This window comes from Poromitra crassiceps (genome assembly GCF_964638095.1).
Source record: "Poromitra crassiceps genome assembly, chromosome: 3".
NCBI lineage: Eukaryota > Metazoa > Chordata > Actinopteri > Beryciformes > Melamphaidae > Poromitra > Poromitra crassiceps.
The window spans coordinates 3,958,311-3,982,171 of NC_139625.1; the positions used below are offsets into that span (position 1 = coordinate 3,958,311).

Here is a 23,861-nt window from a genome sequence, read left to right on the forward strand (position 1 = left end):
CCATCAGATTGAGGCTGATTAAAATATATATATATATATAATTTAATATGTGACATCCTGGTAAGTGCTGAAATAAACCTGACTGTTATTGGACCATGAAGCAGTCGCTCCAGCACATAATGCCACTAGAGGGCAACGTTTGACAAGTGAAATATTCAACATTTTTAAAACCCACATAAGCTGCCTGCACTTGGGCATTTAACATTGCATTGTACACAATACAATGTCAAACACAATGTATGCTTTGTACAGTAATTGATCAAATGTGATTAACAAAATAAAATGTCATCATTGTTTTCACAACCACATTTTGCATAATTGTATCAAAGGTGTTGTAGCCTACCATGTTTCTCTCTACATTCTATGTACTGTAGGTAGGCTATGGTAGAGTCAAATGTGATGCAGAGCAGAATGAGATGATCTGAGATTATATGGTATTGTATGTAGGGCTAGGTTAAAAAAAATCGATATATCGATATTGAATCGATATTCATGTGAAGGAACAAGTATCGATACATAAATCCCAGTATCGATCTTTACGTTTACGTGAACGTGTTAAAAAAAAAAAAAATTGCGATATGAGATTTTACCTCAACGATACATATCGTGACGTTTTACTATCGCGAAATTTCGTGGGACGATATATTGTGACACCCCTAATAGAAAGTGATAACAGCCCCACAACATGTCAACCCACTCCATGTCAGCACAAATCATTGATAGGAGAAGGAGAGCCAGCACACAAAAATGTCCTTTCGTTGAGTTTATTCCAGCTTAACACCAGGTAGCCTACAGCACACGGACGTTTCAGCCTAACGGCCTTCTTCAGCGTGTAGCACTTGGGAAGTTAGCTAACTAGCTACATTAGCTAGTGTGAAGCTCCCCGGGCAGGGTGTAACGTTATGGCGGCCGCGGTAATAGAATCCCTGCTCGGCCAGCCACCGAAGGAAATGTCCGGGTGCAGCCCGGGCCTAGCGGAGCTGTAGATAGCTAGGGGGATGTTGATATATCAATTGATAGCTTGCTTTACGTCCAAGTCACGTTTTTCATCGATGGTCAAATTCGTTTTGACAATCCGTTGCTCCTTGATATAATTGTTTTACAACTACCAAATTTAGTAGGCAAAGCAGAGATCGCCTGTCTGTTTCTGTTATGCATGACTATCTATCTATCTATCTATCTATCTATCTATCTATCTATCTATCTATCTATCTATCTATCTATCTAGATATATATATATATATATATCTAGATAGATAGATAGTCAGACAGACAGACAGTCTCGCTTCTACAGCGCTAGCTCTCTGGGCAGAAGTTTGCAAACACAAAAACTCCTCGCGCTGCCCACCTGGAGTATTTCCCGGAGGGTGGGGGTTTAGGGACAGGACCTAAAACAGAGCGTTTCAGACAGAGGGTGAACTGAAGGGGGCAGTGAGAGCCAGTACAAGATAAACAATGAGTTTTTTCAACTATGACTGATGCAATAAGTTACTCTAGTGGAGGCCAACAATAAAATAATAATACATTATATTAGCAAAATATGGGCCCTTTAAGAACGTAAAATTCACTAGTCGTGAATGCCCTACACCACACCACTTACATCCACTACACACACCTCATGGGCTTGATCCCACTACAGGTCAGTTTGCCCTGTGATCAAAATCCCAGGCAGCAGAAACAATTTGCATTCAGCCTAGATTTATTTACTGTCAGAAGGTCAGAAGACAACACACCAGCTGAAAACACTGCCAAGTATAAGTCTCTGAAATAGGGATGCAACGATATACACTTTTAAGGTATACTGCGATATCAAGCAAACACAATTATGATTGTGCAATATGTATGGTGCAGCTAAGCTGGTAAAAACCACCCTGATAATGTGATCTCACATTCGCCTTCACTATACATGTATCAGTCTGGACTCCAATGCGCCCAAATGTATTTCAGTGGGTGGGAGTACCTGCCTTGATAGAGAACTCCTTGAGCCAATCAGAGTTGCCAAATCCACTTGGCAGAAAGCCAAAAACGTCCCCACAAGAGCAGATGTGTTCGGTACTCCGTGTTGTAAGTAGGGCATAGCCGGGTGTAGAGTTAATAGACTTTTAACCCTTGTACCCCAATAATGAAAAATCCAAAATTTATTAAGGTCCATCTGATGGACCTTAAGTAATACTGTACTAATTTATAAATATTAATTTTAATTTTTTAACTTTTGATTGTTTATAATTCATTGGTAACTTCATCCCTAAAATACCTCATACCAAGATTTCATACCTATTCGAATTTTAACCCCTCAAATGCCAGTGTACAGTAAGTACAGTAAAAATAAAAAAGTACAGTAAAAAGACAAAAAGTGATTTTTTTTCCTTCCCATAAAGTCAAACTGGATTTCCCCTGGGGGGATTATCATGGCTTGGGATATGTCAAAGATTGGCAGCAACATTTATTCTGATCACTCTTTAGTTTTTCAAGAAATGTACATTTGCAAATGAAATCCTCAATTTACCATTGGTCCATCTGATGGACCGTCATATTTATAATGTATTAATTTATGAATATACATTTTTATTTTTATTGTTTATAATTCATTGCTAACTTCCTCCCTAATACCTCATATATATCAACATTTCATACTTACTCAGAATTTTAACCCCTCAAATGCCAGTGTACAGTAAGTAGCCTACAGTACAATGAAAAACGACATACAAACACAAAAAGTGAATTATTTTCCTTCCCATAAAGGCAAACTGGATTTGGGTCTGATATTATGGGCAGGTTGGGGTGTTTTACAAAAGTCACCACTGCAAGATGCCTAGTGTCAAAGATTGGCAGGATACAGCTTAGAATGAAGTCACAATACCTATGACATCACTAGCCTATGACATCATCAGTGATGTCATAAGATGATTTTGGTCAATAATGATGTCACTGATGACATTACTGATGATTTCACATACATTGTGACATCATCAGTGGGTTTTCATATTTTTTTTGTAAAAATAATATTTTTCATATTTTGAGCCAAAAATCATCCATCCTGGTCTAAAGGCTTCAAATCAGTAGTGTGGACCGTCAAATTCAGTTTTCTAATATTTTCCCATCTTTGGCATAGGAATCAGTTTTTTTTACATTTCATGTAAACTGTATGGAATTGATTGCTATGCCAAAACTGGGGGAATATGGGGAAATAGCCAAACACAGTAGAAACTACAATTTTAACCCCTTGAGTCAAGGTGAGATGTGTAACATCAAGGAAATAATGATTTTTTTGGGAAAATTAGCTGGGAGTGAAAAAAAAAATGTTGTTTTTGTGCAAAATTAACATTGAAACCAATGGGAAAACTATGCAATGGACTTTGAGACCAAATTAAATAAAAAAATCACTGAAATTAATGAGTGATGATAGGGGGATGTCCCGCCTAAAGGCAATTGATTGGAACAATACCGTATTTCTCCAATCACCTGCATTGGTTTGAACTTCCTCCGGTCTGAAGCATTTCCCCTCCCCCCAACTTCCTTTGTCCATGTTATGTGGGCGTGAGTTATAGACTGTTTAAGCTGCATTCGCAGAACGGAGAAGAACAGTCTGGCTTGACAGACAAGTGTCTCTGTGTCTCTCTCTACAGTTTTGGTTTGTGAATGTTTTATTTTGCTGTTTGAAAGGGTTGAATGTTTCTAGAGTGCTTTTTAATAATGAAGTTCTTGTTCAAACTTGTTAAAACTCTCTCTCTGTTTTAGACCACATTGAAAGCCTGGAGAAAAAATGGTGAGAAAGCGTACAGTCTTTTTTTTTTTTAGCATGATCATTTTCATCATGTCCATCCTCTCTGTAATATGTCTGGTCTGATATGACTCTTCATGTTTCCCTGTGACTAATAAACCTCTTGTCTCTCAGGACCATTGCCTGCCTGCGTTCCTGGTTGTCTCCCTGCCTGCCTGCTAGCAACCTCCTAGCCTCCAAGCTATACACCTGCCTGCCACGCTTTGATCTTCTGATGCCAAACGCGACTCCTCGCTACCAGCACTCACCCCTGCTGCCACCGGATTCCCATTCCCTGCCATCAGCGCTTCATCCAGATCCTGTTGCTGTTAAAGCAAACATGAACAAAACAGTAGATAACCACTCCAAACACAAACTACAGTGCATGGTCAAGAAGGCCTCCAAAATCACTGGATGTGACTTTCCCTCGCTGGACTTCACCTCCCCTACAGTCACTCGTGCTGGTAAGATTGCCATGGACCCCTCCCACCCAGCACACCACCTATTTCAGCCCATGCCCTCGGGTAGACACTACAGGTCTACTCTATTCACCCCAAAACCAGCCGCTGCAAGGACAGCTTTTTCCCCAAATCCGTACTACGAACCCTGAACTCCCTTGGCCCCCCCAAACCCTCTCACCCCATAAGCACCTGATGGACTCTAATGTTTGACTGGTCTGTGTTGTATTTATGTATTTATTGTTGGGAAGGTGGGTAAATGTATACACGTTCTATGTTTTATGTTTCATTCAGAGCTGCAGAAAATACTGTACCCAAACTAAATACCACCAACCTAATTGTGTGGCAATAAAGGTGTCTTGTTTTGTCTTGTGACAAAATTCTCCCTTGAGACTTGTTCTTAATGTTTGTGCCACTCGCCCCACCTCCCACCTCCCACCTCCCACCTTGTTTGTCAAACACACCTGGAACGGAAAGGGAAATGGCAAACTCTGTTTTCTTTTCTCTTCGTTTTATTTACTCCATCCTGCTCCAGAATGAACAATGTGTATATTGAGAGTTGGGAGGTGTCTACTACTTCAGATTGCTGTTGCTCTCTCTCTGGATTATAGCGCCCGAGGAGCAACAGGAAGGACCACGCCAGAAATGATCCAGCAGACCATTCTTCTTGATGCACTGTAGGTCTGCAAAACAGTTCTCAGTTCAAACCCAGTTAAACATTCCAGTTGGTTCCAGGAGAGATCCAGGGCTCCTACCTAGATTTTCTATGCATGTCTGTTATCTCATATTTGATCGAGAAGGATGTCACTTTTACAAGCTGCCATTCATTTCAAAATGGTGTGTTAATCTACATGTTAGTATTTACTGATACTGGGATATTGGGTTTGTTGATATTGGATAACAGCTGCTTTCCCTCATTTATGAAGGAATGTGCCATAATCTTTGTCTGATTTGAGCATATTCAAGCTTTACCACTGAGTTATTGAGGTGTTTATTTTTGTGTATATGGTATAGTGATAGTATGCACAAAGTTGCATACATATTTATGCATTGATGTAAATCACTGATTCAGTCAGTATTTGTCATGTTGATCCAATTGCAACCGCTAAATTTAATGCACAATAGTGTAAAAGGAAATGCAATCTATGCTTTATTGTTGATTTTCAACATGATTTTGTTAAACATCCTGGACTCCCAGAATCCTTCACATCCTCACGTTTTGCCAAAGAATTTACATTGATAAGAGGGACAGCTAGTGGATCGTTCCATTCCAACATCAGTGCAGCTGACCTGCCATTTTGGCCTGTGGCTGTCATGGTTCAGTACCGTTTTCCCATTACTTTTTTTTTGTTCAGGCCACAATGGCAGCAGCACTCTTGTCAAAAATAACTGTAAATTTTTGCCTTCAATACTCTGCCCCAGTTACCTGCTCACCGAATCGGACGATCCCCCCTCACTTCACGCTGCCGTTTATGATTATTGTTTGAGAGTTGCCTAACCTGCTGTCTTCCTCCTCGTGTGCATTAATGACAAAAAAGTAAGTTTGACCTCAGATTCAGTCTGTTAACTGTTTAATGCCCATGTTAATTGATTAGGCTATGTTGGTGCAGCATGTTGATGTCAATTTACTTTCTGTTGTAACCACACACACTTGCCAATAAATTGTTGAAATGGATTCATTGGCCCGTGTTTTAATGTACACGTTGCAATATCAATGTTTTTCTTTCAAAATTGAAACATAATTCAACAGTGATGCAACGTTGGTGAAAAGACCTTAATTCACCTGTTGAAAAGGAGACGTTGAAACAAGGTTGGGATATCAACGTTGATTCACCTTTCAAAATCAAAATATAATCCAACGTTGTTTCAACCATGGTATCTGACGGTGATTCAACGTTGAAATGCCAGCTGGGAATGAGGCATTTGTGACAAGACTGATCAGTGATGTCATAGGGGGTGGCACACACACACAGATGATGTCATCGGTGATATGTAATTGGACACACACACACACACACACACACACACACACACACACACACACACACACACACACACACACACACACACACACACAATGATGTCAGGGTGATATAATTGCACACACACACACACACACACACACACACACACACACACACACACACACACACACACACACACACACACACACACACACACACACACACACACACTCCTACTGTGCGTAGGCAGCAGCAGTTTTGTTGTGTTCTCAGCAGGTTCTCACTGCGCACCTCCCCCATCACCTCCCTCCCCCCGACCCGCTCGCATTTCTTACCGCAAGGCATTCTGGGTATTGGGTGACGTGTTGAAGCGGCCATCATGCAAACGTTCTTGTAACAACAAAGAGTAACGTTAGCACTAGCAGTAGCATACTAGCTCCCGTTTATAATACTTTAAGACGTTTAATTTACAAACAGAAGACTCGTATGTGCGGACGATATTATCACGAATATGAAGTGGAACCAGGGCTCCGTTGATCAGAGGAAGCAGACTCACTGGACTCGGATGAATGGTTTAGCTGTGAAGCTAACGTTAGCTGTGAAGCTATTGGAGCTTTGAAGGAGGTTTGTCAGTAAAGTTCAGGAGGAAAAGTTCCTGTCACTGTGTGAAAATTAAAATGTCTAAAGTCCAGAAGCTGAGAGCTGTGGTGAAGCAGCACCTAACTGCGGGTGATGAAGATAACCTGCTGGACGCTGTGCGGTTACACAGAGAAGCCTTGCCTCCAGACCTCCAGCAGCTGTTAGTTCCCGCTGAGCAGCAGGAGTGGAGCCCCAGTCTCGACCAGGAGGACCTAGAGCCTCCACACCTTAAAGAGGAACAGGAGGAACTCTGGATCAGTCAGGAGGGAGAGCAGCTTCAGGAGGGACCAGAGCCCCCAGACATTAAAGAGGAACAGGAGGAACTCTGGATCAGTCAGGAGGGAGAGCAGCTTCAGGAGGGACCAGAGCCCCCAGACATTAAAGAGGAACAGGAGGAACTCTGGATCAGGAGGGAGGGAGAGCAGCTTCAACGGCTGGAGGAGGCTGATATCACCAAGTTCCCATTCATTGTTGTCACTGTGAAGAGTGAATATGAGGAGGAGGAACCTCAGTCCTCACAGCTTCATCAAAGCCAAACTGAAGAGAACAGAGAGGCAGAGCCTGTAGCCACCTGCTCAACTGAACAGATGAAAACAGAAGCTGATGAAGAGGACTGTGGAGTATCAGAACCAGCCAGGAACTTTATATACTTACATCAAGCTAGTAATTCACATTCACAACCAACTAGTGATGACAAGACTTCCGGAGAAAAACAATTTAATTGTTCAGTCTGTGGTAAAGTTGTTGGTCGTAAAGCAGACTTGAAGAGACACATGATAGTCCACACAGGAGATAAGCAATTTAATTGCTCAGTCTGTGGTAAAGGTTTTGGTCAGAAAGGTGACTTGAAGACACACATGATAGTCCACACAGGAGATAAACAATTTAATTGTTCACTCTGTGGTAAAAGTTTTGGTCAGAAAGGAAACTTGAAGACACACATGATAATCCACACAGGAGATAAACATTTAAATTGCTCATTCTGTGGTAAAGGTTTTGGTCATAAAGGAGACTTGAAGAAACACATGATAGTCCACACAGGAGATAAACAATTAAATTGCTCAGTCTGTGGTAAAGGTTTTGGTCGTAAAGGTCACTTGAAGACACACATGATAGTCCACACAGGAGATAAACAATTTAATTGCTCACTCTGTGGTAAAAGTTTTAGTCAGAAAGGAGACTTGAAGAGACACCTGGTAGTCCACACAGGAGATAAACAATTTAATTGCTCAGTCTGTGGTAAAGGTTTTAGTCATAAAGGAAACTTGAAGAAACACATGGTAGTCCACACAGGAGATAAACAATTTAAATGCTCACTCTGTGGTAAAAGTTTTGGTCAGAAAGAACACTTGAAGAGACACATGATAGTCCACACAGGAGAGTAAACAATTTAATTGCTCACTCTGTGGTAAAAGTTTTGATCAGAAAGAACACTTGAAGAGACACCTGATAATCCACACAGGAGATAAACAATTTAATTGTTCACTCTGTGGTAAAAGTTTTGGTCAGAAAGGAAACTTGAAGACACACAGGAGATAAACATTTAAATTGCTCATTCTGTGGTAAAGGTTTTGGTCATAAAGGAGACTTGAAGAAACACATGATAGTCCACACAGGAGATAAACAATTAAATTGCTCAGTCTGTGGTAAAGGTTTTGGTCGTAAAGGTCACATGAAGACACACATGATAGTCCACACAGGAGATAAACAATTTAATTGCTCACTCTGTGGTAAAAGTTTTAGTCAGAAAGGAGACTTGAAGAGACACCTGGTAGTCCACACAGGAGATAAACAATTTAATTGCTCAGTCTGTGGTAAAGGTTTTAGTCATAAAGGAAACTTGAAGAAACACATGGTAGTCCACACAGGAGATAAACAATTTAATTGCTCAGTCTGTGGTAAAGGTTTTAGTCATAAAGGAAACTTGAAGAAACACATGGTAGTCCACACAGGAGATAAACAATTTAATTGCTCACTCTGTGGTAAAAGTTTTGGTCAGAAAGAACACTTGGAGACACATGATAATCCACACAGGAGAGTAAACAATTTAATTGCTCAGTCTGTGGTAAAGGTTTTGGTTGTAAAGGAGACTTGAAGAGAGAAACATTTAACTCAGGGTTCCCACGGCCATGGAAAACCTGGAAAGGTCATGGGATTTCAAAATCTTGTTTTCCAGGCCTGTAAAACTCATGGAATTTTTCAAATCCTTGAAAGTTGATGAAAAGTTGTGACATTTTGTTGTGTGTAATGAAATTGTTCCAGTAATCTTCCCGTGTATAACCTTCCATGTAATGTAACATAACGGTAATGGCAAATGTATTCTCTGTAGCTATTGACGTAACGTAGCTCTAACTTGTTTGTCGATTTTAGTGCTTCTTGTATTTTATATTAATATTTTTGTGGAAAATTCCTGTTTTAGTTCAATAGCTTCCATGATGCAGTAAACACACTAAAAACCAATGAAAGGAATAATCATTTCTGGTATTTAAAAACGGTACAAAAGTGCAGGCTACTATTGTATTACTGACTCAATAAATATGGGGGGGGGGGGGGGGCAATGTTTATGTTGAAATAAAAAAAAGTTTATGTTCAAATAAATATACCAAGTAGTTATATAAGCTCTCTGGTTGTATTGGTTTGCCACGCATGCAATTTTTATTTATTTTAGTATTTTAATATATTCAAACAAATATGTTTTGTTTAGAGGGAATATTCAAATATGATTTTGGGGCTATTTTGACAGCCCTACATCCCACGCTCCAGAATCTCATCTAGCCTGATACGGGCTCTGATGGGGGGTGCACTAATGCAGACAGTTGGAGCAGAGGAAAGGGGGGAGGGGGGATCCTTTAGGTCCTAACTAAAGGATAGTGTCTGTCAGACACTATCAACATGCCAAAAGTTAAGAGTTACTACCATCCTGGATGTGTTGTATTTGCTTCATACAGCCTGTAGTCGGGTTCAGGAGCACTGAGGAGGCTGATTTTTGGACAAAATAAATTCAATCTACTTTTTTCCCTACCACCTCCTTCTTTGTTACAGCAGAGTCTACCACTGTAACATAGCCTAACCAAAACCACCAAGAGCAACCAACACCAAACCATTTCATTGTATTCATGCTTTATTGGCTCACATCTCTTGCAACCTTGATTCAACACATTAAAATGGTAAAATAAGCTTTGATTCTCATACAGATAATAATTGAAATAAATTCCATAATTATCATCAACAAATGTGATAACCAGTATCATTGAACAAAGGCCTACAGGCTTCTTGACTTTTTCTGGAGCATTTATGTCTGTAATTTATAGTCTACATTTAATAAAGATATTGGGCGGTATGAGGCACAGTCTTCTAATTCTTTACCTTCCTTATGGATTAACGTAATGATTGCCATATCCCATGTATTTGCATATTGATTATTCTCTAACGCCCAGTTGTAGGATTTGCATAGCAGGGGTACTAATAGTGATTGAAATTCCTTATAAAACTCATTTGTGAAGACATAACTTCCTGGGGATTACATGCAGCCCTTATATTCAGTTTTCATGCATATTTTGAACATGTTCTACTGTTGTAACTGACAGCTGTTTTGTTCAAACTGTTCTACTCCAGATGTGACTGTAATGAAACAGGTGGCTGCACTGCCTGTTGCTGTGATGACTATGTGAGTGAATATGTGCAGAGGCACCGGATTCAGCCAGCATGAGGTCATCACAGGTCACCCGTTAATTTATTACAATCACCTGGTATTTGTCTACCAAGATGGCCATGTGCTGATGGAACTGAATACTATGAATACACTGAGGAGAGTTGTGTATGATGTAATGCAGGGATGGGCAACTTTGATGATAGAGAGGGTCAGATTGTGACCGTGCACTTCCACCAGTAGCCATTTGTAACCCCATCACTCCCAATTATAGCTACCATTTTGATTAAAAGGACAACATATAGGGGTAATCAAAGTTTATTATGCCAACATTTATATTTTTCATATTCAAATGCATTTAGTAATGCTTCCATTCATTTAATGAACTTAGGGGGGGAAATGCCAACATTTCAGTGCAGTTGAGTCTCTAAAATCATCATTCAATAATGGCGCAGAAGTGAATACAGTAAGTGCAACAGCTAAATGGGGTTGTCATAAAGGGCCTTTGTGTGTGGAGTTAGTATGTTCTCCCCGTGCTCCCCTGGGGCTTACGGGCCTGCATGCACGTATCCAAGGCAGCCCCCAGCACCCCCTGCTGGAAATATGTTCCAGCGCACCTGCTGACTGTGTCTTAATGCTCACCTTGTATACATATGAGGGATCAGCTGATCAGCAGTTTGGTAAACAAATTGCGTCACTGGGTGCAAACAGGAATGGGACCCTATATAGAGCCAGCCTTGAGTGTCTCACTCTAGCCCCGACTGTGCTGTTTACATTTTAAAAACTGCCACAGTTCACACAGACTGAGTCTTGAGCTACTTCTGCTCTCAAAATGTCAAAATAGAAGCAATGTCATGTCTAGTTTTTGAGGTGTGAACGTTTGTTTGGTGCATTACACAGGAAGTCGAATGGTTAAATAAGATTGCTTTATGTAGGGGAGAGCAGGGCATGTGGTCCCACTTTTCACTCATTGGTGTATTTCTCACTAGTGCCTTACTACTGAGGAACTATATTTATCTGGAACACTTTACTGTACATTATGAAACAATAAATAGGCTACTTAGCTATTCAATATACTGATGTGGACATTCCTGTCTTTACTTTGAGTCTCTTTTAGTCCAGCACACGTTTTTTTGGTGGTTGGATGTGTGGGGATGTTACAGTATTTAGGTAACCTGACACCGCCAGATGGGGGCGGCATTGTTCCACAAATTCACAATGTTAGGTTGTGAATTAATGTGAACCAACCTATATCCATCTGGCAGCGTCAGGTTAGTATTTAGGGCCCCGCCCCAGACCCTATATTTTTGACAAAATGTTCCATAAGTTGATGGACAAATAGAGGGTTATTGTGCTTTTGGCTTTAATTGAGTGTAGCCTACCTGCACTGTAAATCCTGTGTTAGATAGCCTACAGATGAGTTTATTTCTTGTTATTGTGCTGTTGGCTTTGAGTGTTCAGGTGGCTGTGCTGTAAATCCTGTTGAGATGCAGGTGAGTGTATGTCTCAGTTATTATTCTGGCCTTAATTGTGCGTATGTGCACTGTGAGGGGGGCCTTTATGCATCCAAGATAAGTGCAAACATACAAGAGTACAGCTTTCCTATTGACAAATAGCACAAATCTAAATCTTTCTTCAATTAGACCAGCAATGTAGGCTATAGTAAAAAATCATAGGAATGAGAATTCACAAAGGAGATAATGTACACAGTGCAAGAGCACTGACTACAAGAGCACTCCATAGTGAGGTAAACAACGCTAGTACAGCTCTAAATAGATACAAAATCACAAGATATTTACACAATATTTACAAAATAGGCCTATAGGGGGCAGACTCAACATCAGACCCCAAAGGGGCATCATAAATGGTGCAACCTAGTCAGCCTATGCAATGAGTGAAGATCTAGTGACGCCAATGTCCCTGCAAAGAAGACAAAGGATGATAAGAAACATTTCAGTTCAAAATCAACGTTCCTAAATGGACAGATTATCCCTGAAGTTTGACTGACTTGGTGTTATCAGTAAAGACCATGAACAGTAATATTCCCGACCTGTGGGAGGCAGCAATGTGCCGCAAGGCATCCAGTCTGCTAAGCTATTAGAAGAAGAAGAAGAAGAAGAAGAAGAAGAAGAAGAAGAAGAAGAAGAAGAAGAAGAAGAAGAAGAAGAAGAAGAAGAAGAAGAAGAAGAAGAAGAAGAAGAAGAAGAAGAAGAAGAAGAAGAAGAAGAAGAAGAAGAAGAAGAAGAAGAAGAAGAAGAAGAAGAAGAAGAAGAAGAAGAAGAAGAAGAAGAACGGCCACGCTATGAACTGTGGGTAATTTCCTCAGTCTGCAGAGAGCAGAGAAGGTGCTAACTTTGTGCTATTCTACTCCAGAAGGCCGTTTCTAAACGCGTGAATGAGCAGCTGTAAGTCTGGTAAGTAACCATCAAACATGTTGACGCTGTTTTGTGCTCATGGTTTACTGTGTTTGGGCTCGCCTCGACGCCAGACTTCTGAGTCTCGTGTTGATGCTAGGCTAATGTTGAGAGAGAGAGTTCGGTTAGCATGTAGCTACTTTAGCCCACGCGACAGTTTCTATTCACTGTAAACATAAACATACCTCGGCGTAGGACTAAATTCAGTCAAATGGCGGTGTCTGTAAGGGACACACTAGCCCCATAACGTGACGCTGCTACTGTACTGTCTTGTGATTTATTTCTGTACTGTTTGTCATTTGTCTTTTGTGATTGTGAGATGTGTTGTGATCTGTTTCATGTTTTGTGTTTAGTGTACCTGCCCTGCTGGGACTACACATGTAATGTAGCAATTGTGCTAATTCTGCCTACTAGGGCTGTCTTCTAAAAGTGGATGATTCGATCATCAGTGGAGAGACTCCTGAGTCGAGGGCTTTTCCTCAAGTCGAGCAGTCGTGTTTATTTCTCTCCCTCCCCTCCAGTCAGTGAGCTGTGCTGTGCTCTTAAAATACTGAACACAACCTCGTCAAAGTTGGCACATGTTTTAATTATAGTTAGTTTCTCTCTGGATGTGTCATTACATTATTCATATCTTACCTGGATAAGCTCAAATTATGTTGTTTATGTTATCAGTCCAACTTGCACTCTCTGCCCAGCCGCGGGCACGAGCAGTGGGGTTCCCACTGTCTCCCATTGCCCAGAGAGGGGATGAGAAGAGGGTGACATAACGTCATGTTAACGTTACTTTATTCTCATCAGAAACCACTTTGATTTGCATGTTTAAACAAGTTTGCAGCCTAGGTATAACTCTAAAACATTTGATTGATCTATTCACCTCGAGAAGAGCCTGGTGACGCGAGGTTAATTCACCTCAGAGTCAGAACGATATCAGAATACACAGCACGTCCGCCCGTGTGTCTTTTCCGGGTATAGTGTCCTCCTGGCTGGGGAGCTACAGACGGAGAGAGCAGGATAAAGCTAGCTTTGAGTGACAGATTGAGGGCGAATGGCATTACAAGAATTACTCACAAGCTTGTTTTAATGCTTTTCCATTGGTTGCATTATGTAAAACCTACGCAGTAATAACCTGAAGCGTTATTACGGAAACCCACCGCAATTTTGGGCAGACCACGCCCTGTGCCCACCTACGCAGCAGTAAAGTGCCGGGATTGGCCAGGCACCCATTTTCCGTGAGCCAATGGGAAGAGTGTTTATTTGGACAAGCTGTGGCTTCCTTGAAAAGTTGCGTGAAGGGTGACCAGTGGCATTGATTCATGACATGATGCTATGCCTCTTCCCTCCATCTAAATGGATCAGTTATTTCTTGTTTAGACTTATTTAAGTCTTATTAGTCTTCTTGAGAAGAACTGTAGCGTCGGCATTGGATGTGTCGTTTCAAAGCAGAGGCAATGTCCTTTACACTTTGCTTAGTTTATTCATGTGGGCTACATGTTGTTGTTTTCATGTTTAAAGACTTTACTTAGTTTATTCATGTAGGCTACATGTTGTTGTTTTCATGTTGTTTAAAGACTTTACTTAGTTTATTCATGTAGGCTACATGTTGTTGTTTTCATGTTGTTTAAAGACTTTACTTAGTTTATTCATGTAGGCTACATGTTGTTTTCATGTTTAAAGGGTGAAATAAAAAAATAGGCTCATAGCCAGAGAAATATGTCTCATTCAGACTCCATTATCCCCACGTCGAGTTGTCGCAATTGACTGTTAAAGCTAGGGATGGGCGTGAGTACTCGGGTACTCGAGCACTCGTTCATAACGTCAGTATTCGAGTAACGTTTCTGCTGTTCGGGTACTCGCCTCACTCCCCACCCCTTTAAAAATGGTAGAAGATCTACGCACGCATCGTCATGTGGATCTGGCAGCAACCAGCAGCAACTACACGGCCGGGCGTCAAGTCAGCCAGAATGTACAAGTACGTCATCCGCTTTGTTGCTTTCAAAATAAAACGCTTATTGTAACCTTATTTATTTTGAGTAATGCGTTACAGCCACAGTTTCACGCCATATAACATCACAATGAGTATTCTGATACAAGGATGCTGCTTCATTCATTGAAATACCTTTTCTCCTCCAACGTGCATCAATAAGCTATTTACTTTTGTTTAAGTAACATTATTTTGAAAGTTTTAACCGGAAGTTTTCCAGCTCTTCCCGAAAATGGTGCCTGGAGATTCTCCCGAATGAGAAGCACGCTTCTTCATAGCGCACGCCCGATAAAACTCATTCAAAACGTTGCACTAGTTTACTGACTACACTGTCGTTTCCCATAACGTTAGTCACAAGAAATGTGGAGAAAGAATCACTTTTTGGGAGACAATCGCATCATGGTGATCACTATTCAGCAACAATGGACATGTATTGGAAATCAAATGCCTTCGCTTGTTTCACAACTTGTCTGCTCCAAAGTGCTAATCCAACCATCGGAGATGCTGTCTAAAGGTAGGCTTTAGATGTTAGCTTAGCGTCACCTAATATCACAGTCAGTCCCTCTCCTGACAAAAAATGCTCCAGGTAGCGCTTTTTCCATGCAAAAATGCAAACGTTATGTGTGAACAGCCCCATACACAGCAAATTACCCCTGCTCAGTCATTACCATAGTAATCACACAGCCCGCGCCCCCCGCGCGAGTGCTCGAGCACTCGTTCATAATGGAGTAGTAGTAGTAATCTTGGTACCTTGTAGGGACAGCTCAGGACTGACAGTCCTCTTCAGTCCCTCTGTTCCTCGGAGTGGATGGAAGGGCGGAGGGGATCAGGGAGGCAGGCTGTTACACTCAGCATCATCACCTTACTCACCAGCGTGTGCGCGCGTGTGTGTGTGTGTCTGTGCGTATGCATTTTTTTTTTTTTTTTCTATATGGGAGAAATTAAGAGTTAGAACACCAAAACAAACAAAACAAACAATATAGCCTGTAACCTTATAAACATGTTATACTACATTTCAGGATTGCCCAACTATAAAACTCTTAATGAGGGTTAACATAATAGAATAAAATCATAAAATTAACCTTATAAACGTTATAATTAACCGGCTATAAAACTCACAATGAGGGTTGAAATAATAATAGAATAAAACCATAAAATCATAAAATGATTAAATTTGTTGGGTTAAGAAGGACAAGGGGGTGCTGCAGATATATCTCGGGGGGCCTGTTCTTTCTTGGAGTATTGCTGGTTGGAGCGAGGGGTTCAGCTCAGCTTTGTTTAAGTACTTTTTTCCTAAAATGATGAGTCTTTCTTCTAATGTCATCAGGCCAGATATCTGGTGGCAATAGTTTGTGTTAGTATATCTGGGGAGCCTGTATGACATTCGTATTGCAATATTTTGGACAGTCTGGAGTTTTTTAATTTCTACTTTTCCTATATTGCACCACGCTGGCATTGCATATTCAAACAGCGGTCTGATGTATGCCTGGAAAACACGAATAGCAATTTCGGGTTTAGCTCCACCATGTCTCCTGCACAGCACTTTAAGGTGGTTCAGTCTCTTCCTGGCCTCTTTCTCTACGAGGGCGATATGAGCAGTCCACTTCATGTTCTCCTGGAAGGTCACTCCCAGGAACTTTGCGGTGGGACTAGCCTGCAGAGTTTGGCCATATAGTTGAAGAATAATTGTTTTGTCTTTTCGATTGTTGGTTCTAGAGAAAAGCACGCACTGAGTTTTTAGGGGATTTAGCTTAACTCTCCACATGTTGGCCCAATTCTCGATCTCTGTGATGCTTCTCTGCAGCTTTTTTTGGGCAAGTTGAAAGTTTTTTGACGAGGCCCAATAGCAGAGGTCGTCAGCAAATTGGGAGACTTGTCCTTCTCTTTGAGGTGGGTAATAAATAATGGAAGGAGAGTACTCGAGTATTTAAATTGCTTAAAATGCCCATCCCTAGTTAAAGCCCCATTCAGTAAGTTTTCCAAGTTTTGCTATTGGACAAACTGCGCCCTCTGGGTGCAATAGTATCGATAACGATATCGCCGTTCAAAGTCAACAAAACACAGCGCCAGAAAGCTCTATGTACATGTTGTGACATCGGGTACTCACCACGTGATGAAATAATAATCCATAGTTCCGTGAAACATCATTTTCGTAGCAAATCCGAATCGAGTTACTTCCTTGTTTTCATGAAGACAGTGCTTCCGCTGTACAGCGCATGCACGCATCCTTTTATTTTTTATTTTTTATTGCCACGGGACGTGGCAGACAACCTGCTTAGTCCCAGGGCTGACCAATGGAGGGCGGTGTGGGATAAATAAAGTCGAGAGTCTCCCTATTACAAGTCAATCTACCATGTCCTAAGACTAAAAAGCTCTTATATTACAGTAAAAAATGTCAAAAATCTTACTGATTGGGGCTTTAATGTGGTCAAAATAATCACTGAAGATATTCTAAAAAATATATTTTTTCCTTTTTTAAATTAAGAATAGTCGAATATTAATATTGGACAGTGGAATCCGAGTGGACTGGCAGAATCCTGAGTGGAGGACAGCCCTAATTCTGGCACATTGACATTGAGGTGTATTGCTGATATGTTGATTGATGAGCACAATGTAACCCTGCTGTACCTACAGAGCTGCTTGGTGGGAAGAGACATCTGCCAGAGGAGGAGAGGAACTTTGTCCAAATGAATTCTTCAGCAAAGGTGAGGAAAATATCAGTCACTGATGCTGAGAACACACACACACACACACACACACACACAGGGCTGGCGCGTGCCATTCTGCCGCTCTAGGCGAGAACAAATTATGCCGCCCCCAATTGGCAACACCATACCAGCTTCAAAGTATGCATGACGCAATATGCAGGCATTTTGCACATCCATATAGCCTACCAAAAATAACCACATGTCTGCATAATAACTCCAATAACCACAGCAGTCATGATACAGCACAGCTAGTTTACAAATAATCACGTTTTTCAGATCCTCAAACTATGCAAATCTCTCTTATCTACCACTTTCTCATGTGCGTAAAACACACACATGGAATGTGCGCACAGCCGCGCAAGCACATTGATGTGAGACTCACAATGTATTTAGCCTATAGCCTATATCATCAGCAGATTCACAACTTAAAGGAGAACACTTTTTTTTCAGCTTTTAACCAATATATATGACTTTGGGGGTGATGTGTGAAGAATGCTGGTCAAAATGTCCACATTTGTGAGCAAACTGTTGCCATTTTACCATTTGTATCATTTTTCAGCAGCATACCCGGCATATGGGTGGAACACTGCTTTTTTTTGCCCTAAAATGAATGGGATATTTGATACGTCATGACATCACGATGAACCAAAGACTATGGGATTTCAGGGTAGTTACTCCCCTACTCCCCCTGTACCCTTTCGGCTCCTCACAACTCCAAGCCTATTCCCATGATGTCACTTGACCTGTTAATCACCTGTTAATTGATTAGAATCGCCTGTTATTTTCCTACCAACTCCTATGTAACACAATACTATCAATAAACGCCACTATAATCATAAAAGGAAGGACATGGCATTGTGTTGCTGTAAATCATTCCCAACCTTTTTCATACTAAGGAGCCCTATGATGAGATTTGGTCTCTCAGATGCAAATCTTATATATATTTTTTTTATAGCCTAGATATGATTTTGTCCAGAATTCCATATAATTAGGTTGAGAGACAACATAGAATGCTGGAATCCTCTCAAGGACCACTGGTGGTCTTCTGTGCCCCTTTTCGCGGGGGACACGGTGCTGCTGCACTGACTAGGGATGTCGACGGTTAACCGTTAACCGGTTAACCGCCGACAACGTCATTGGTCGGTTAAGCATGTCGGTCAAACGGTTAATTTGCATATTAAATTGGCATACAACATGTTGCCAATATGGTGTTTTTTTTCCCTCCTTCGCGGTAAGCAACAATGTTAACTAGCCTAAGTAGTTACTGTAGCAGCATTATATAGGAATTAAAAGCTCCTGCCACTGCCAGAACAACATTCATTTAGAGAAAGGCTTTTCCAAATGGAAAAGCAGTGTGCACTGTCCGCCTCTCCCCCCGCGTGCGAGATGTGCTCTGTGATAAACTCAGCTCCACACATGCGCCACACCCCCGCCCCCCCTCTGCTTTGACCAGACGGGAGAAGACGCCCTGCCCTGTGCAGACTACAGCGAGCCAGTCAGTCATGCTCCTTCTGTGTTCCAGCCACTGTCATGAGACCATGAGGTTACTTTCAATGACGCGTTTCAAAACAAGCTGCGTCTTCCACATCGATTCACTGAGGAATCCACACTTTTACCGTAAATTGAGTTCTCTCCGGGTCTGTCTGTCTCTCAGGTGTAATAATCCCACAACGATTACAGCAAGAGTGAGAATGCTCTTCTAAACACATCGGCTATTAATATATAATTATTTCTCTGCATCTCATATTAGATCGGTAAAAAGTTTGGACAGCCTGCCTCATTTGTTCATCCTCCCGAGTCCCGCAATGCTGACAGCTGTCAGCGTGCGGACTTGCTGCACTCGTCGTCATGTCGTCCAGCCGGACACACAGAGAGCATAATAGCCACCTACAGCCCTCGTCGCAGATAAAGAGAGAGAGGGAGAAGCGTGGAGAGAGAAGCAAACTATTTTTTTGCAGATCTCAAAAGCAGGTAAACCACTGTTGAATTAGTGAGAATGTCAGAAGGAGAGAGCAATAAGCGCTTCGTCAGTGCGCCCTGCAGCGTGAAGGCTTGGGGCGGTGTCTTGATGTGCTATTCAAAGTGGAAATTCGTTCAATTAGCGACACGTTTCGTTCTGAGCTTTTAAAATTAGTTTCTGCTGGTTTTATTAGACTATTTACGACACATGCAGTAAGATAATTCATTTAAGAATTGTGAGCGTGAGTATGGGTTTTTTCCCTCCGTATTTCCCCCTTCTGCAAATGCGTGCAGCTCCTATCATAGCCTATCCGAGGAATGTTTTTGTTTAGATGGCTGGAGGATTTAACTTGTCTTCTCGTTTTGTTAATGTGTTTTTTTCTGCTTGTAGATGTAAAAATAAACGCTTTCTACTGAAAAAAAATCAAGCATTTGGTAGGCCTAAGGTTTAATGGGGCACAGACAGTAAAATAGCGCATTTTAATCTTCTCGGTTAACCGACAGTTGTCGGCTAATGAGTGTCGGTTGTCGGTCAAGAAAAATTATGATTTTCGACATCCCTAGCACTGACGCTCTGCCCGCCTGTCTGTGACCAGCGGCTTGCCTAGTCGTATGCAGCGGTTCACGCAAACAGATGCGGGATTCCCACAATAGTTACTCCCCTACTCCCCCTGTACCCTTTCCCGGCTCCTCACATCTCCAAGCCTATTGGAGGGAGGGAGGGGTTATTGTGTGTTTGCAGCAACATCATCAGCTCCGAGCCCCAGCACCAAAGTGAGCCTCACTTTCATCCCTGCCATCATTTCCGCAAACAAATCTCATCGCAGTTTAGCGCACATGTAAAATATAACGCTATACTACGACGTGACAATGTGACAAAGGTGCTCTAAACACATCGGCTACTATAATACCGTCACTGTGCAATGAAAGCCACTTCTCTCCAAAACGCCAACTTTTCAGGAAATGAAAAAAAAACCCTGTGCTCTTAAAATACTGAACACCACATTGTCATATTTGACACATGTCTTCATTGTAGACAGTTTATCGCTGAATGTGTCGTTACATTATTAATATCTTACCTGGATAAGCTCAAATGATGATGTTTATATTATCAGTCCGAGTTGGAAGCACTGTCTCCCGGCCAGTCAGGCGGGAGAGAGTCGTATCCTCATGCACGAGCCCCAAGCTCCGGGCCGCGCGCAGCAGCATGAGTCATGAGAGCCGAGGAGGGGGCTTAGGCATGGGGTGAGAACAGTCTGACATTTCCGCAAACAAATCTCATCGCAGTTTAGCGCACATGTAAAATATAACGCTATACTACGACGTGACAAAGCTGCTCTAAACACATCGGCTACTATAATATATTTCCCTGCATCTCAAAGGGCCGAGGAGGAGGAGGAGAGCTCTGCTGTTTCGCCAGCCGATGTCTGGGAGGAGGGAGGGGGAGAACGCAGCCTGCAGCTCTGCGCTGAGAGGAAAACTTTTGCAAAGAATCATGGAAAAGGGAGAAACGAAAATTAAAAACGGATTTGATGGCGCGGTTTATCGCAAGTTGGACGAGGGAATGACGTGGAGAAATATCGCATTATGATTACATGAGCGTGAGAGCGGGGCATTTGTCGTGACTCACGTAGTTAGACAAGACGCCGCACACATACAAAGGAGAAAAATAATTAAATATCTAGTTCGCCACTGAATGGCCAAATTGATATAACTTTCAACCATTTTGAGCAACGCTGTTTCCATACAGGCCACCAGCGTTGGCTAGTTGTTGATATTTATAAAGATATTGCAGCTCTCCTATAAATTATTTTCGAGGCGGTGGGCAAACTGTCATGGCGTCGATTTCCCAGAGAAAATTCCTGAGCTGAGCACAGCCAAAGAGTATAGTATAGACAAGAGGATACGTCATTTCTTGTTTTTTTCCATAGGTTTTTTCAAATCACTGTTCTGATACATAACTGGGGGGTAAGTCCCCCTTTAAACAATGGCGAGTTGTTGGCAAATAAAGCTTGTTTACCTTTCAGAAGTGGACACCAGCGGGGGCTGCGTCAGCAAAGGTCTTTCAATAAATCCAATCATCCTCAGTTAGGATTCTCTCTGCCAGTTCATTTTATATGGAGATTGTTGCCAGTCCATTAAGTCTGTCTTGTTTCATTGTAGGCTACTACTGCAGAGGTAGTTTCAACTTTGAGAAACTTCAGATATTGTATTGGAATTTTGGTCTCTCCAATGAATGGGCAGGCAGGCACTGCGCACCGCACAGGGAAACAGATTGTTTTGGAACCCAGAAACAACGTTAGAATATCGCGCTAATTTACTGATTACACTCATACACACATATGAGCACATGGCCTAGGCTACCTTAACCCAAAGTTAATGATGTAAATGAGTCTACTTGTATGTAATTTAATTTACTCCTTGTTCCTTTTCCTCAATCAAGCTGGATGGAGAAGGCATGATGACCCGCCCTCCTCTGCCTCTGATTGGCTAGTAGTAGTGCTTGTTTAGGCATGAGGAGTGATGATTGGTTGGGTTAGGGTAAGAATATCAGGGTAAGCCAATCAGAGGCATAGTAGGGCGGGCGGTTCGTGCCGTGGACAGCAGGGAGAGCATGGATCTAGTAGGGGGGGAGAGGCAGAGCGCTGGAGAATATTTGGAGAGTTGCATGTGAAGCCGCACAATTTGCTGCCCCCTCAAGTGCTGCCCTAGGCACTCGCCTATGTCGCCTATATGCACGAGCCGGCCCTGCACACACACACACACACACACACACACACACACACACACACACACACACACACACACACACACACACACACACACACACACACACACACACACACACACACTAGGGGTGGGAATCACCAGATGCCCACGATACGATACTGAAACGATACTTGAGTCACGATACGATAGTATTGCGATACTGCGATATTTTCGATATTGCGATATATCGATATTGCGATATATTGAATATTGCGATATTTCGATATATTGCGATTTCTTACTTTTTCAACTGCAAATGATGTCCCCAAAGGAAAACTTTGTCAACATCTGGTTTATATAAGAACAATTTTTCAGTCTGTACATCTGACTTCAACCATTTTATTGCAGCAACATTGTCAAGTAGACAGACCAACAACTTTCATAAAGTCATGTCATAGTTGCATGCACCTGACAAACTGAACTGTTGTTACAGTCTACTTACAGTCCACCTTAACTGGATGTGTGTGTGGACTACTGTACTTATGTAGTTTTTGCAACTTCACTTCACTTACACAAAACATCTTGTGCAGCCCATTCAGTAACTAGGGAATTTGTAAATTACTGTTATGACAAAACTGTTACTGTTAAAACAAAATGAAAATATGCTACCATTTGTTTACTGCTGGCCTTGGAACTAAAGTTTATAGTAGCCCGGTGGCCTGGCATGGCCTGCAAAAAAAAAATATATATATATATATTTTTGCAATATCGATACTTGGCCTCCAAATATCGATACAATATCGTCAGGCAAAATATCGCGATACTGTGGTGTATCGATTTTTCCCCCCACCCCTAACACACACACACACACACACACTTACTTTGCCTCTGTCCTGATCCTTTCTTTATATATCTTTCTCTACAGAAACAGAGAGACACCAACGGACCCAAACGTCACCGCTGTCAGCAGTGTGACAAAGCATTCACAAAGCTGCACCTCTTAAAGCAACATCAGATACTTCACTCAGGAGAGAGTGGTCAATCATTCAGTCAGTTAGGTAGCCTAACAAGACATCAACGCATTCACACTGGAGAGAAGCCCTACGACTGTGACCAATGTGGGAGCAGCTTCAGTCAGTTAGGTAACCTAAAAACACATCAACGCATTCACACTGGAGAGAAGCCCTACGACTGTGACCAATGTGGAAGCAGCTTCAGTCGGTTAGGTACCCTAAAAACACATCAACGCATTCACACTGGAGAGAAGCCCTACGACTGTGACCAATGTGGAAGCAGCTTCAGTCTGTTAGCTAACCTAAAAACACATCAACGCATTCACACTGGAGAAAAGCCCTACGACTGTGACCAATGTGGAAACAGCTTCAGTCACTTAGCTGCCCTAAAAAGACATCAACGCATTCACACTGGAGAGAAGCCCTACAACTGTGACCAATGTGGGAGCAGCTTCAGTCTGTTAGGTAACCTAAAAACACATCAACGCATTCACACAGGAGAGAAGCCCTACAACTGTGACCAATGTGGGAGCAGCTTCAGTCTGTTAGGTAACCTAAAAACACATCAACGCATTCACACTGGAGAGAAGCCCTACAACTGTGACCA

General features: G+C 41.9%; 1 long non-coding RNA gene across 1 annotated transcript; it reads left to right on the forward strand.

Annotated features, from left to right (window-relative positions):
• Positions 1-12,786: 12,786 nt before the first annotated feature.
• LOC310773807 lies at positions 12,787-23,329 on the forward strand. Its single transcript, XR_014552562.1, has 3 exons — positions 12,787-12,884; positions 17,500-17,570; positions 23,167-23,329. It is a non-coding gene; the product is annotated as an uncharacterized lncRNA (long non-coding RNA).
• The last annotated feature ends 532 nt before the right edge of the window (positions 23,330-23,861 follow it).